Below are 13569 nucleotides of genomic sequence, written 5' to 3'. Positions count from 1 at the left end.
ACCTAACCCGACTTGAAACCCACCCTAGACCTGAGTTGACCCGAGTATTTGAGACCCGAACCGGACCATGAACCGACCTAGAGAGGACCCGACCCGAATGTGACCCGTAAATTATTGACCTGAACCGAACTCGACTCGAACCCCGAGAATGACCCAAACCCAATTTAACCCGTCAAAACCCAAATTCAACCCGACCTGTTACTAACTCGACCCGTTCCTAACCCGACTCGAATTTAAACTTGACCTGTTACAAACCCGATCCGAAATCAACCCGACTTGTTATTGACCCGACCCAAATTCAACCCGACTTGTTATTGACCCGACCTGAATTTAAACTCGACCTATTACTAACCCGAAATTTACGATTTAGGAGTTTTTAGGATAAAAAGAGTACTCCGTACTGACTATTGAGTTTCAGGCTTTTTTTCAATTTATTTTGATTGATTATCATTTTCCTACTTATCTTCAACTTCCTATATGAGCAATGAGCTTGAGCTATATGAGGAGATTGAGGATATGAGAAGAATGAGGATATGAGATTATAGAGGTGAGTGAGGTGGAGCTATATAAGCTGTCAATGTTTTCTAAACGCATTTTGAGGCAGTATGAGGTGAGTGAGGTGGTAGTGATTTCAGCTAAATGTATCTTCCTTTTTTTTTTCTAAATTTATCTTCAACTTCCATATAAGTATATGGCTATTTAAAATCCTTTTAATGGTCCTTTTTTCTATTATTATTATTATTATTATTACTATTATTATTATTATAATTATTATTATTATTATTATTATTATTATTACTATTACTATTACTATTACTATTACTATTACTATTACTATTACTATTACTATTACTATTACTATTACTATTATTATTATTATTTTTTAGTTTTTGAATTGAACCGAACCCGACCCGAACTTGAGAATGACCCGACTTAATTATAACCTACAAATTATTGACTTGAAGCGAACCCGACTCAAACCCAACAATGACCCGACTTGGAAATGACCCGACTTGATTATAACCCGCAAATTATTGACTTGAACCGAACCCGACTCGTACCCGATAATGACCCGACCTGATTATAACCCAAAAATAATTGACTTGAACCGAACCCGACTCGTACCCGATAATGACCCGACCTAATTATAACCCAAAAATAATTGATTTGAACCGAACCTGACTCGTACCCGAACAGGACCCTAACTCATTTAAACCCGTAAAAACCCGAATTTAACCCTACTTGTTTTTCATCCGACCCGAATGTAACCCGACCTTTTATTGACCCGACCTAAACCCGACCCAAACCCGAAAAGATGTATGACCCGACGTGACCCGACTCAAGCATGACCTAACCCGAACCCGACCCACATAGGTCCTGACATTAACCCATATTGACCCGACCCGAGATGACCCGACCCACACAAACCCGACTCAAACCCGACCCATTTACCTGAATTGACAACTCTTATCGTAGACCCCAAGTATGGGTGACATTCAAATTTTGTGTTTTGTCCTATCGATAGCCGTTATGCTGCCGAAATGGATCTAGAGCACGATTATTAGTCTAGAAAAGAAAATAAACTAATAGAGAAATCTCATCTATCATAGCATGGATTCGCCTCCATTTGTCGACGCTGAAGAGATTCTAGTTGGTCCTGACGAGGTAGCTCGCCCTCGGAAGAGGGTGACCCGTCCTCGTGAGGAAGTTAGAGAGCGACACGCCGCAGCCGATCGACGTTGCCAGGAGGATGTAGTTTGGAGGATCCTCCCAACTGGGACTCTAGGGTCCTTAAGTGGAACCCAAACCATCATGTCTCGGTCTGAGGGTGGCGCGGCATCGTGAGTTTCTTACGCCTTCTCTTTTTTTAACTCTTTTTTTTTTACCATAACCGTGTTTTTTTTAACTCTCTTTTTTTTAGAGTGAGTCTAGCATGCGTCTATACGACTCTAGTGACCTGTGGACTCGTATTGGGAGTTTACCTGATATGGTAAAGGAGATCGTGGAGCTTTCAGGGATCGGTCGTGCGCTAGCAGCTCTTCAGGATTTGTCGAGTCAGTCTGCTTCGTCAGCTTTCCTCCGCGGATTACTGAAGTTTTGGTGGGATTCCACCAACACTTTTCACTTTCCGTGGGGAGAGATGACGGTTACTCGTTACGACTTCTCTATGATTACGGGTTTTCCTTTTGTAGGTGAGCCCGTAGTTATGGAGGTCGTAACGGGGCAAGACTTGAGGCTGAGGGATCTCGTGGGGGACCGTTTGGCGGCGATCCTTCACGCATATTGATGAGTGGCATTTATGCCACCATTTAGTGCTCATTTTACGGGTTTTCCCTCCCATTTGTAGCTTGTTTACCCCCTTTTTCTCACCTTTTATTTCTTCTTTTCTTTGTTTGCCTTTCTCCTTGTTTTCTTTGTTTTCATTTTGTAGGAATCAAGGCATTGGAAGAAGAGCAATTCACCCTCAAAATCCCTTGTGTGCGGGCGCGCAACACTGTGAGAACCCGCGCAGGATTGCTTCAAGAATAGAACAAAACAAAAGGTTTTGTGCGCCTTGTGCGCGCCTTGTGTGCGGGCGCGCTCCTTTGAACTATGCGGGTGTGCGGCCCTGGGAGAATCCGCACGAGATAGCAGCAGAAGCACAGCCAAAACAGGGAGTTGTGCGCGCCATATGTGCGACATGCGTGCGGACGCACACTCTTCACGCGCGAGCACGCAGCATGCTGGGAGAAGGCACACATCCATGGGTCTAATTCCTCCGTACACACAGATCTGCGGGCGCACAAGATCTGAGAGGGCGCACACATAACATCTGCGCGGGTGCGCACCGCTGGGTTTCAGTTTTTTTATTTCGAATTCTTGTATCTTTTTAGTGGACCTATATATATAGGTCGTAAGGTGGATTAGTGGAACATCTAGCCTTATCTTAGAAACAATTAAACCCTTATCTTAGAGAGAGAAAGTGTAGTACTACTCAAGTTATCTTCATGTATGCAACTTTGGCTCAAGTTTCATTTTAATCCATCAAGCAACTTTGCAAGTTTTAATCTTTCTACTATTGTCTATTTAGTAATCTCTAATCCTTTCTCTTAGCTTTGTTTATTTGCACTCTAGTTGTTTATTTCTATCTATTTTGTGGATTAATATATTTTGGTATTTTCATTGTTTTTGATCATGTTTGCTTTCATGTTTATTTTGTTTTCATTTAGTTTTGTTATCATGTCCATTCCCCCTTTTCTAGGCTAGTTTCTTAGCTAGGGGAAGGGGGGTGTAAAATATGTATTGAATGATGGATGAATGATGATGGTGGATTGATTACATGCCTTAAATCAATGAAAGATATGATTTTTATTGACTTGAGACTATTGTAGCACTTTATTTGATTGCCTTCTAGTTTAAATGCATGAAAATGATTTGAACTAGATTTAGATCACCTCTATTTTAATGATTGCATGAGAATGAGTTGTTGAAACGGAGTTTCATGTATTGTGCCTCTTTATTCTTAGGTTAACTTGTGCCTAATGGGATGCATGAATATGATCCCAATTAGCTTAGACTACTTTCATTGGTTTGCCTAAACTATTGCATGAAAATGAATTGTTTAGGTAGGATTTTATATTCTTTGGCATGTTAATCATGATTCTATTTATTGTTTTCCTTCATTTTAATCATATTTGAAACCCCCCTAATCCCTACCGTTGTTTTATCTTGATTTAATCACCCTTTTTACTTGTTTATTTATAGTTCTAGTGTCTACATTCCAATTTCCAACAAAATATACCCCTTTCATACTCTTGCATGGTGATTTTGATATTAAATGAGAAAGCTTCCTTAGTGGATCGACCCTTGCTTGCCACTAACTAGTTTAGTGTGAAGTCTAGGTTTTATAAATAGTAAATTTGATTAGGGTTAATAGTTTAACGAACTATCCTAGCCCGATCAAATTTTGGCGCTGTTGCCGGGGAAGCGGCTTGTTTGGTGTCTAATTTGCTTTTGTTAGAGTAATTTTAATTGCTTTCTTTTTGTTTTGTTTTGTTCTATCATACTTGTCATTGCTAATTGTCTTCTTAGCTTTGGTGAATGCATAGAAGATCTCAAGGACCACCTACCCATCAAATTGACCAAGAAATCAACCGAACTTTAAGACAAATCCGTAGGCTTTTTCAAGAAGAAGGAATAGGACTTGGTGCTATAATTGATAGTGGTAGTGATTCTTACTCTTCTAGTTCGCAAAGTGAATCAATGGCGGGACAAGAAGATGATGTTTTATTTCGTGAGTTTGGAAATCTAGAGGATTATGAGCTCACTGGAGGGATTTTGTTACCCGTCACGGAGACTAACTTCACAATTCATCACCAATATACAAGAATGGTTCAATCGGAGCAATTTTCGGGTTCTACAAGTGAAGACCCCATAGAGCACCTTGATAGATTCCTTGAGCTATGTGCCATGATTCAAACCAACCAAGTTTCTCAAGAGTACATCCGGATGCATTTATTTCGACAATCTCTTTCGGGTAGAGCAAAGAAGTGGTTGAAGCAAGTGAAGCCTAACTCACTCACATCTTGGAGGGAGGTAGTTAAAGCATTCTTGAAGAGGTTCATTTTCGAGGAGAAGAACGCCGAGATGAGAAGGAAGATTGCATCATTTGAGCAAGAAGCGGATGAGAGCCTTAATGAAGCTTGGGAGAGGTTCAAGGAGTTGGTACTAGCGTGCCCTCACCATGAATACAATCAAAGTTTGCTCATGAGGTTTTTCTACGATGGTTTGGAGCCCATGTCTAGAGCCAACTTGGATGCGGGGGCGGGTGGACAACTAATCAAGATCCCTCAAAATCAAGTGGAAGCAACAATCGAGGAGGTAGCAAAGAACTACTCTTGGGGAGGTAGAAGAAGGGGTGCACCGAAGAAAGGTGGGATGTATGAATTGGAGAAGGTCGATCAATTGCAACATCAAATTGAGCAACTCATAAACGGGCTCTCAAAGTTGAACACAAGTGTTAATGCAAGCTCAAGTAGTGGAGCAAGCTCTTCTCAAGTCAACTCTTTCTCATGTCAAAATTGTGGAGGAACGAACCATGATACATCTTATTGTGGAGGTTTGAGCCCCGAACATGTGGCGGCATACAACACAAGACAAGACGGTTTTAGAGGAGGTGGTGGTGGAGTAGCTTGGAGACAACCACCACCCGGGTTTGCATCTCAACCTCAACAATGGGGCCAACAAGCTCAACCCTCTTACAATTCCAACCCCCAATACAAAAATCCACCTCCATGTCAAAACCAAAACCCAAGAGGAAGCTACCTGAGGAACAACCAATACAACAACCAAAACCAATGCACAACAAAAACCAATACAACAATCAAACCCAAGGGCCCCAAAGAAATCAAGAACAAGCACCTCAAGCGGAGCCAACACCCACACAACTCCTTCAAGCTATGCATTCACAAATGCAAACTTTTAGGCAACAAATGCAAGAAATAAGGGCTCACAACAAGATGGTTGATTCACAACTAGCTCAATTGGCCGAGAGAGCTCCCTTCAATTCACCATCAACTCTACCCGGACAACCACAACCTAACCCTTCTCATAACCAAAAACTCGATACATGTAAGGCAATCACTTTGAGGTCGGGAACTTCCTATGATGGTCCAAATGAGGGGGATAGTGACGGAAAGAAGGGAGGAGAAGAAAGTGTGAATGAAGATAGGAGAGGTGAGGAGGAAAAAGTTGATGAGGTCGAAGGAAGTTCGGAGAAGAAGAAGCTCAACAACGAGAAGACAACTTCAATTCCTAGTGAGACTAGGAACCTTGATGGACCGATTCCTTTTCCAAGTAGGCTTGCGGAGAGGAAGTTGAATGACAAGTTTGCAAAGTTTCTAAGTGTGATGAAGAACTTGCACATCAATCTCCCTTTTCTTGAAGTAGTGACACAAATGCCATCTTACTCCAAATTTCTCAAGGACATCCTCACCAACAAAAGGAAGCTCAATGATGAGCTTATCACCCTTCCACACCAAGTGAGTGCTCTTGTTCAACATAAAATGCCCAAGAAGGAGAAAGATCCGGGGAGTTTCACTTTGTCGGTGAAAATTGGAAACATGGAAGCTAGGGGTGCATTGGCCGGGAGCAAGTGTTAGTCTAATCCCCTTATCCATTGCTCAAAAACTCAATATTGAGATGATCCCTACAAGGAAGACCATTCAACTAGCCGACCGCTCGGTGAAGTTACCTTGTGGAGAACTCGAGGATGTTCCAATTCAACTGGGACACATTTATGTGCCTTGTGACTTTGTAGTGATGGACATGGAGGAAGATGTGGATACACCCTTGATCTTGGGTCGGGAAACTCTTAAGACTTTGGGGGCGGTCAAAAATTGCAAAAACAATACCATCACATGTGAAGTGGCCGATGAGAAGATAGTTTTTGAGTTCTCAAAGTTGTTAAAGACCCCTATGGTTGAAAAGTGCTACCGAGTTGATGTTGTGAATGAGGAGTTAGACCGTTTGGGAAGGGTTATGATGAAGCCTCAAGATCCAATTGTGGAAGCTCTCACATGCAAAGAGGAGTTCCACTCTCAAGAAGCCAAAGAATTTGTCATGGCAATGGAGGAATCCTCAAAGGAGGAAGTTGATCAACAAGGCAAGATCGAGCTTGAATCAATGGAGGAAAAATCGGAGGAGATTTCCAAGCCTCCTCCTGTAGGGAATATTTCAAGCATTATGACCCCAAACTTGAACCCCACTATGATCATACATTAAAGTATGGCGGCGTTCCAAAGGGAAGAAAAAGAGAGCAAAAGAGTCGCCAACAAGTTTTAGGAACTTGTAAACCCAAAACACAATCCAAAAGGACCATCAACTCCATAAGGTCTTGAACCAAACAGGGTTCGGGGATGAGGGTACGAATCCAATCTACAAAAGAAAGGACCCGCCCTATAAAATAGGCCTCTACTTTGTTCTGCTCGTATTCATGTGCTCTTTTCGAATAACATACAAATATTATATTGAACCTAACCTGTTTATCTATGTTGGTTGAAATTAATGCACAAATAAAACTATTATTGGCGATCACTTGAGTTAAAATCACATTAGCCTAAACCAAATTATTAATTATCTTATTAAGCGTGATTTCAAGTACAAATTCCCTTTAAACATGCATAAAAGGTGTGATCAAGCAATAACAATAATAATATAATATCAAGCAACATAATAACAACGATGATAATAACATGATAAGGCATAATAAAGCTTAAACATAATAGCAAGATCCTAGCCATGATACTAACAAGATTAATAACAAATCCTAGCATGTCACTAAACAGTAAAGATCAAAACTTTAAACCTAACATGGTACTAACATGCTATCATGATATTAGAAATAAGTAAAGGCACCCTAAACATGATACTAGAAAGCATAAAATAACATCCTAACATGATACTAGGAATTAAATACATCCTAACATGATACTAGGAATCATAAAACAATAATAAACATGCTTTCTACATTGTTAATAAAATAGGGAGTAAGCTAATCTACTTACTTTGAAGCCTCGTACCTCTTTCTAATAACAAAATACACAAGTTAGTAAACTTCAATGAAAATAATAAAGAATAATTAAATAATTAAATTGAAATCAAATTAAATAAAGTTTTGACTAGTTTTGGACCAAACCCTAAGAAATTATCAAACCTTGCACGTCTAGGGCGAAGGCAACTTCGAACTTGGCTAAGAGATTCTAAGTCTTGTGAATGCAGAATTGTGTTTAGTAAAAGGTTGGTTTAGAAAAAGAGGGAAAGAATTAAGCTATATTGCTTAGATAGAGAATAGAAAGAATTGACAGTCAGAATTGATGAATGAAAACAGAGATTCGGGACCCTATTTATAAGGAAATAGTCCGGAAAAATACAGAATTTGATAAGGAATAAATCTACACGCTGTCGCCAGGAATAAATCTACACGTTGTCGCCAGGAATTTTATAAGGAAATAGTTCGGAAAAATACAAAACTTGATCTACAGAATCCGTACAGAAGATAAAATACGTATTTTTAAGATAATAATAATAAAAAAATAATGTTTTACTCCAAATAAAAGTCTATTTTAAAATAAATAATTATTAAATCTAATAATATTAGAATTAAAAAGAACCTTCTAGAAACTTCTAGAAAATTATAATTAATCCTAATAATTTTAGGAATAATAATTAACATTGGGCCCTCCTCTAGATCATTGGGCCGTATGTAAATAATTAACCGGGCCCAGTTTAGTAATTTGGCCATAACTTCCTCAATATTCATCGGAATTGGGCTTATAATATATCGTTGGAAAAGTCTCTTCGAGCCCCATCCAGCTACACTATTATTGGACCTTAATTATGGACCAAACTAAACTGGTTTGGCTATTTTAAAATAAATAGAGTTATTTTCAAAAACAGAGAGAAGAGAATTTTTTAATAAAACTAAACCGCAACACTTGACTTTCAACCACTTTCACCTCATTCGATTATGGTTCGACGTGAAAGGCATTCATCACTGGGTTTAGTTTTGGGGAGACACAAATGGGTGTCTACAGAAGCCCCCACTTTGACTAAGTTTGGAGAAACTTAAGTTTCGAAAACAAAAGCCAAAGTATCGATAGGGACGGAGAATGATTCAAAACGTTCTGTGATTCCAAATCATTCTTATAACGATGATACCTGCAAAACAACGTTAGTTAAACAGATAAAAGAGTCAAGACATGCGTATCTTGCACCGTCGAGCACACGTCTCTGAAAGTAACCATTTTGTTGCATTTGTTGTTTGCGACAACCTCCACATTGAAAGTAACCATATGTCGTCGTCTTCAATATTCTTGGTGACAATCCTCCACAGTATTTCGGGAACATCGTCGAAAATAACTGTATGTCGTCATCTTCAGGTTTGTGGCCGTACGTCGCCACGACAGTGCATCGCCGCTATAGACAATCTCTTCTTTACCTTGAGGGACCGTCGAAGGTGACCTTGCGTCGCCATCTTCAAAATTTGTGACACTACCTCGCCACGGCCGTATTTCGCCACTAGACAACTCCTCTCTATGTTGGGATATTGCCAAAGAATCATTCTGCATATTGACCCTTAATATATTTATTATTGTTATTTTTGTTCCAAAGCTTCGGTGCTTCTGTCTTTGTAAACCATTATTTTGGTGCTTCTATTGAACCATTATTTCGGTGCCTTGTTATGAGCCAATACTTAGGCGATTTAAGCTAAGTGAGACGATCTTTCATCAAGTCGATCACTTAATGCAATCGCAATCAAGCTGATTAAATCATGTCAATTTTGCTTAAAGGGGCTAACAGGCGTACCAAGGAACCCAAACTGCCAAAATAGGCCCACAAAGTCATAATGTGGGGCCTAGTATCTTGTCGCCGCTCCAGCATTGACCAGAGACACCTGTCGCGAGCATTTGCATCTGTCGCCTCGCGAAAATTCTATCATTTGGCGACAGAATCGGGGTTTTAAAACCCGTCTTCTTCTTCTTTCTCATTTCGCTGCTCCGCTTCTTACGTTTCGCAAAAAACTTCAAAATTCTCGTTCTTGCTCATTTCTCAACCAAATTCGCTCAAACTTGTTGCAAATCGAAGCTTTTCTCATCTATTTTCCCGATCTATGTAAGTTTTGCTCAAACTCTACTCGGTTTTTGATGAATTATGCGTTCTTGTTCGCAAATTTTCGAAAAATTCGAAAAGGTTCTTGCTTAATTTTCTTTGTTTGTTGAATTTTATGCCTTGAATTTGTTTAATTATGCTTGTATATTACCTTGGGAGTATTTTGAGACTTGTTTTACTCAATTTGGTGGAGAAATGAACGATTCACCATTGTTGGACCTCTTAAGGTCTTGAAGAACAATGTGGGTCGTTCTTCGCATTTTTACTGCTTTTGCTTGTACAATTTGTCACAATATTCATCATATGCTTGCAAGAAATTGTTTGTTTGCTTGAAAAATGCTTATATGCTTGGTTGAATTTTTGCTCTGTTTTAGTACTACGTACTCTGTTTTGCGAACATAGTATCATGCGGCCTAGGCGAACCTTAGATACTATAGAGCCTTAAAATTAATTACTTTTGTATACTTTAGCATGGCTAGACGACGTGGTTCCAGTTCTCGATCGAGAGACTCGCGCCGAGAGGACGAGCCTACTAGCGAGGGCGAGGACGTGCCTTCTACTTCCAGATTGGGACGAGCGCACCCTGTTCCATGCACCGGTTCACCATCTGTCGGAGCGAGTCCGGCGAGGTCTTGCAGAGCGGGAGGACCCGTAGCCACAGTTCGGGTAACTCCACCATCATTTCTCTGTACGACAACTTCATCAGTCGTGATGAGGGTCTTCGTCGTCTTTGGGAGTCATGTGGGTTGACTCCTCTTCTACAGGCCACCCGGGCCATGTTTTCATACGATGGGGGTAACCTCGTCGTTTGTTCCTTGGTGGAGTTCTTTTGGGACACTACCAACACTTTTCACTTTCCTTGGGGTGAGATGACGGTCACTCCAGCTGACTTCAGCCTCATCACGGGGTTAGAGTTTCAGTCTACTCCTCTTCCGTTCGACGCTGGTGTTACTGTCTATTCACCGGAGGTCCAGGAGTTGTTGGGGCTGATTGTTGTTCGGGCCCAGGCTGAGGCTCAGTCGTCACAGCTGAGTTCCCGATGTATTCGTCGCTGCACACTGGCTGCAGCTTTTGAGGATGATGCCACCACCCGAGAGCAGTGGGTGCGCAACTTTGTGCTGATTCTGCTGTCAGGGACGTTTTCCCTTGATCGAGGTAGTAGAGTACTTCTTTACTACCTGTCCGCCGTTCGCGACCTTCACTTGGTCGGGACATATGACTAGGCCAGCATGGCCTATGCGGACTTTCTACTGGGCTTGCGGCGTTCTTGTCGTCACAAGGCCTTGTCTGGAGAGGTGGCCCTTTCCAGCTTTTGGAGGGTCGTAGAGGTACATCTCTTTTCTTTTTGAGATTCAACTCTAGATTAGAAACATAATCTTTACTGACTTTTGTCTTTCCATATAGATCTGGTTCTACGAGTACTTCCCCTCACTTGCGCCTGCGAGGCCTTTTCCTTGCGTCCTCCCCATTGCTGCTAGTTGGGGAGGCCGCAGAGGTCCACCGGAGGTGCTACGTCTTCGAGAGATGATCCTCTCGGTAGGTTTCTATAACTTACACTTTTCTTTCATCACCTTTTGGTATTAGTGCCTTATTTAGTTATTTTTGGAGGAGCCCAGCCCGGTCTATCGACCTTGGGCTGCTTTTCCTATTCCTGCGCTGGCGGCGCAGTACACTGCTGAGTGTCGTTACTTTTTGGGGACATACGACGCGGTGGTCAACCTAGGGGAGAGGGTAGCCATCCAGCACTCCTCAGACGTTTTTGTGGTTCCTGCTCCTCCACCTCGGCATATGTTCCACGATGCCTTGCAGCGGGATCGTGCCAGTGGATTTACTCGGGGTACTCCTTGGAGATCTTACGTTCTCCTCAAGCAGAGTTATGAGGAGGACCTGCTACCATTGCTAGCGCCGGCTCCTGTCCTTTCAGAGGAGGCAGCGGTATGCTTTTATTCATTTGATTTATCTTTCTTTAGGTAGCCCCCAAGTATTTTCCTAACCTTTTGTTCTTACCAGGCCGGTCCTAGGGAGTTTATTCCCCCGAGGATGTCCATACGTTACCAGGGCATGTATGGGCCGATCGAGGAGCTCATTCCACCAGCTCTAGAGGGGGAGCAGTTCGTGGAGCGTTCTATTCCCCGTCACCAGACTCGAGTAAGTAACTTCACCTGTCTTGTCTTTATGTTTGCTTATAATTGTTATTGACTTAGTGACTTTGACAGTTTTCTCGCGAGGTGGTGACAGCTATGGCTAGGTGCATAGACGCCTTTCGCAGCCAGCTCATGAGGTTGCGGAACTGTGCTACCTGTCGTAGCAACGACGCTGAGGAGGTATTATTCCTTACATTTAGTATCCTTGTCTTGTCTTTTACTTGCATTTGCTAACTTTGATTTACTTTTGCAGGGATAGCCTATTCCTTCTCCACGCACTCGGTCGATACCCGAGCCTAGGAGAGAGACTACTAGGTCCGACTCGAGGCGTCGTCGGACTACTTCCGGCGGTCGGGGTGGTCATACTGAGGCCGCCACCGTAGAGGACTCGGCGTCATCTCCTGAGGACGTTCCGACTGGGCCTACCAGCCGAGGTGGGATAGGTGGTGGGACGTACGAGTTTGGCTTGTCGTCTTAGCAGCCTTTGCAGCCCCAGCCTCTTTCTGTCGGGTACCAGGGTGAGGTTAGGTGGCCTGGCCCTGAGTTGCAGTTTGCGCTGCCTGGTGGTTCGGTAGATGGTGATGGACATACTCCACGGAGTAGGGCTTTCTTTGATACTTTCGGTGTCCCTCACGAATTACGACCTCCGGCACCGTAGCTGTACCTGTATTTTTATTTATTTTGACTTTTGTAGGACTTTGTCTATTTTATTTACATGACTCATATATTAGACATTTGGTATATATATGCACTTATTATTTATTAAACACTTTATCTCTTATTTTTATTGTGCGTGTGAGTGTGTGAAAAAGTGTAATTTTTGCGCAAAATTTTCCGTCATTTTTAATATTAGTGGAGGGTACCGACTCTCTCCCCCAAAAAAGAAAAATGAAAAAAATGAAGGAACAAAAGTACAATTACTAAAAATAAGCCTAAAATTATTTAAGCTTAATAAAATAATAATAATAATAATAATAATAATAATAATAATAATAATAATAATAATAATAATGATAATGATAATGATGATAATAATAATAATAATAATAATAATAATAATAATAATAATAATAATAATAATAATAAAAAGGTGTAAGGATAAGAAAGGAGAAAATAATAAGGATAAGTCAAGTCAAAGTCGAATTCGAGCAAGTAAAACACGGTTTTCAACGCGTAATAGCTGTCGCTGCTAAGAAAACGCTGGCGCCACGTAATTAAACCTGTCGCCACGCGCCAGACTTGTCGCTTGGCGACAGAGTCACTTTTCCTATTTCCCACAGGAGTTGAATTCTGGCGTGAAAAAAACTTATAAATAGCCCCCGAATTCTTCGTTTTCTACATAATTTTACCAGTTTATTAATTAATTAAATTAACTAGTAATCATGCCTTTAGCTAAAAGAACCTTTTGTGGATACATGAATGAGTGGTGTCGTCTTTTAACTTCTAAAGAGAAAAAGGAATTAGATACTTTCCGTATGGGGGGTATGTATGGTGTAAAGGGGGTGAGTCTTGACATAGACTTTATTTATCCTGCCATAGACTATTGGGATATTAATACTCACTGTTTTAGATTTTTCCATGATGAAATATGCCCTTTACCGGAAGAATTTGGAGCTATTATAGGCTATTATTCCACAGATCTTGCGGTAATGCCTAGAGTAAGTGAATATTATTATAAAGATTTCGAATGTTTCTTTGATCTAAGGGGTATGGATTTAAAAAATATAGTGCATGGCAATGTAGTTGACAAACCTAACCCTGGATTTCATGTCTATAA

At 41.1% G+C, this 13569-nt stretch overlaps 1 non-coding gene across 1 annotated transcript; it reads right to left on the bottom strand.

Annotated features, from left to right (window-relative positions):
- Window positions 1-4624: 4624 nt before the first annotated feature.
- On the bottom strand, window positions 4625-4729 carry LOC145599863 (small nucleolar RNA R71). The gene has a single exon (XR_014104118.1). It is a non-coding gene; the product is annotated as a small nucleolar RNA R71 (small nucleolar RNA).
- Between the last annotated feature and the right edge of the window lie 8840 nt (window positions 4730-13569).

Source organism: Chenopodium album, chromosome 20, assembly GCF_948465745.1.
Source record: "Chenopodium album chromosome 20, dcCheAlbu1.1, whole genome shotgun sequence".
NCBI lineage: Eukaryota > Viridiplantae > Streptophyta > Magnoliopsida > Caryophyllales > Amaranthaceae > Chenopodium > Chenopodium album.
The sequence above is the reverse complement of the archived record's forward strand: the minus strand, read 5'-3'. Positions and strand labels throughout refer to the sequence as shown.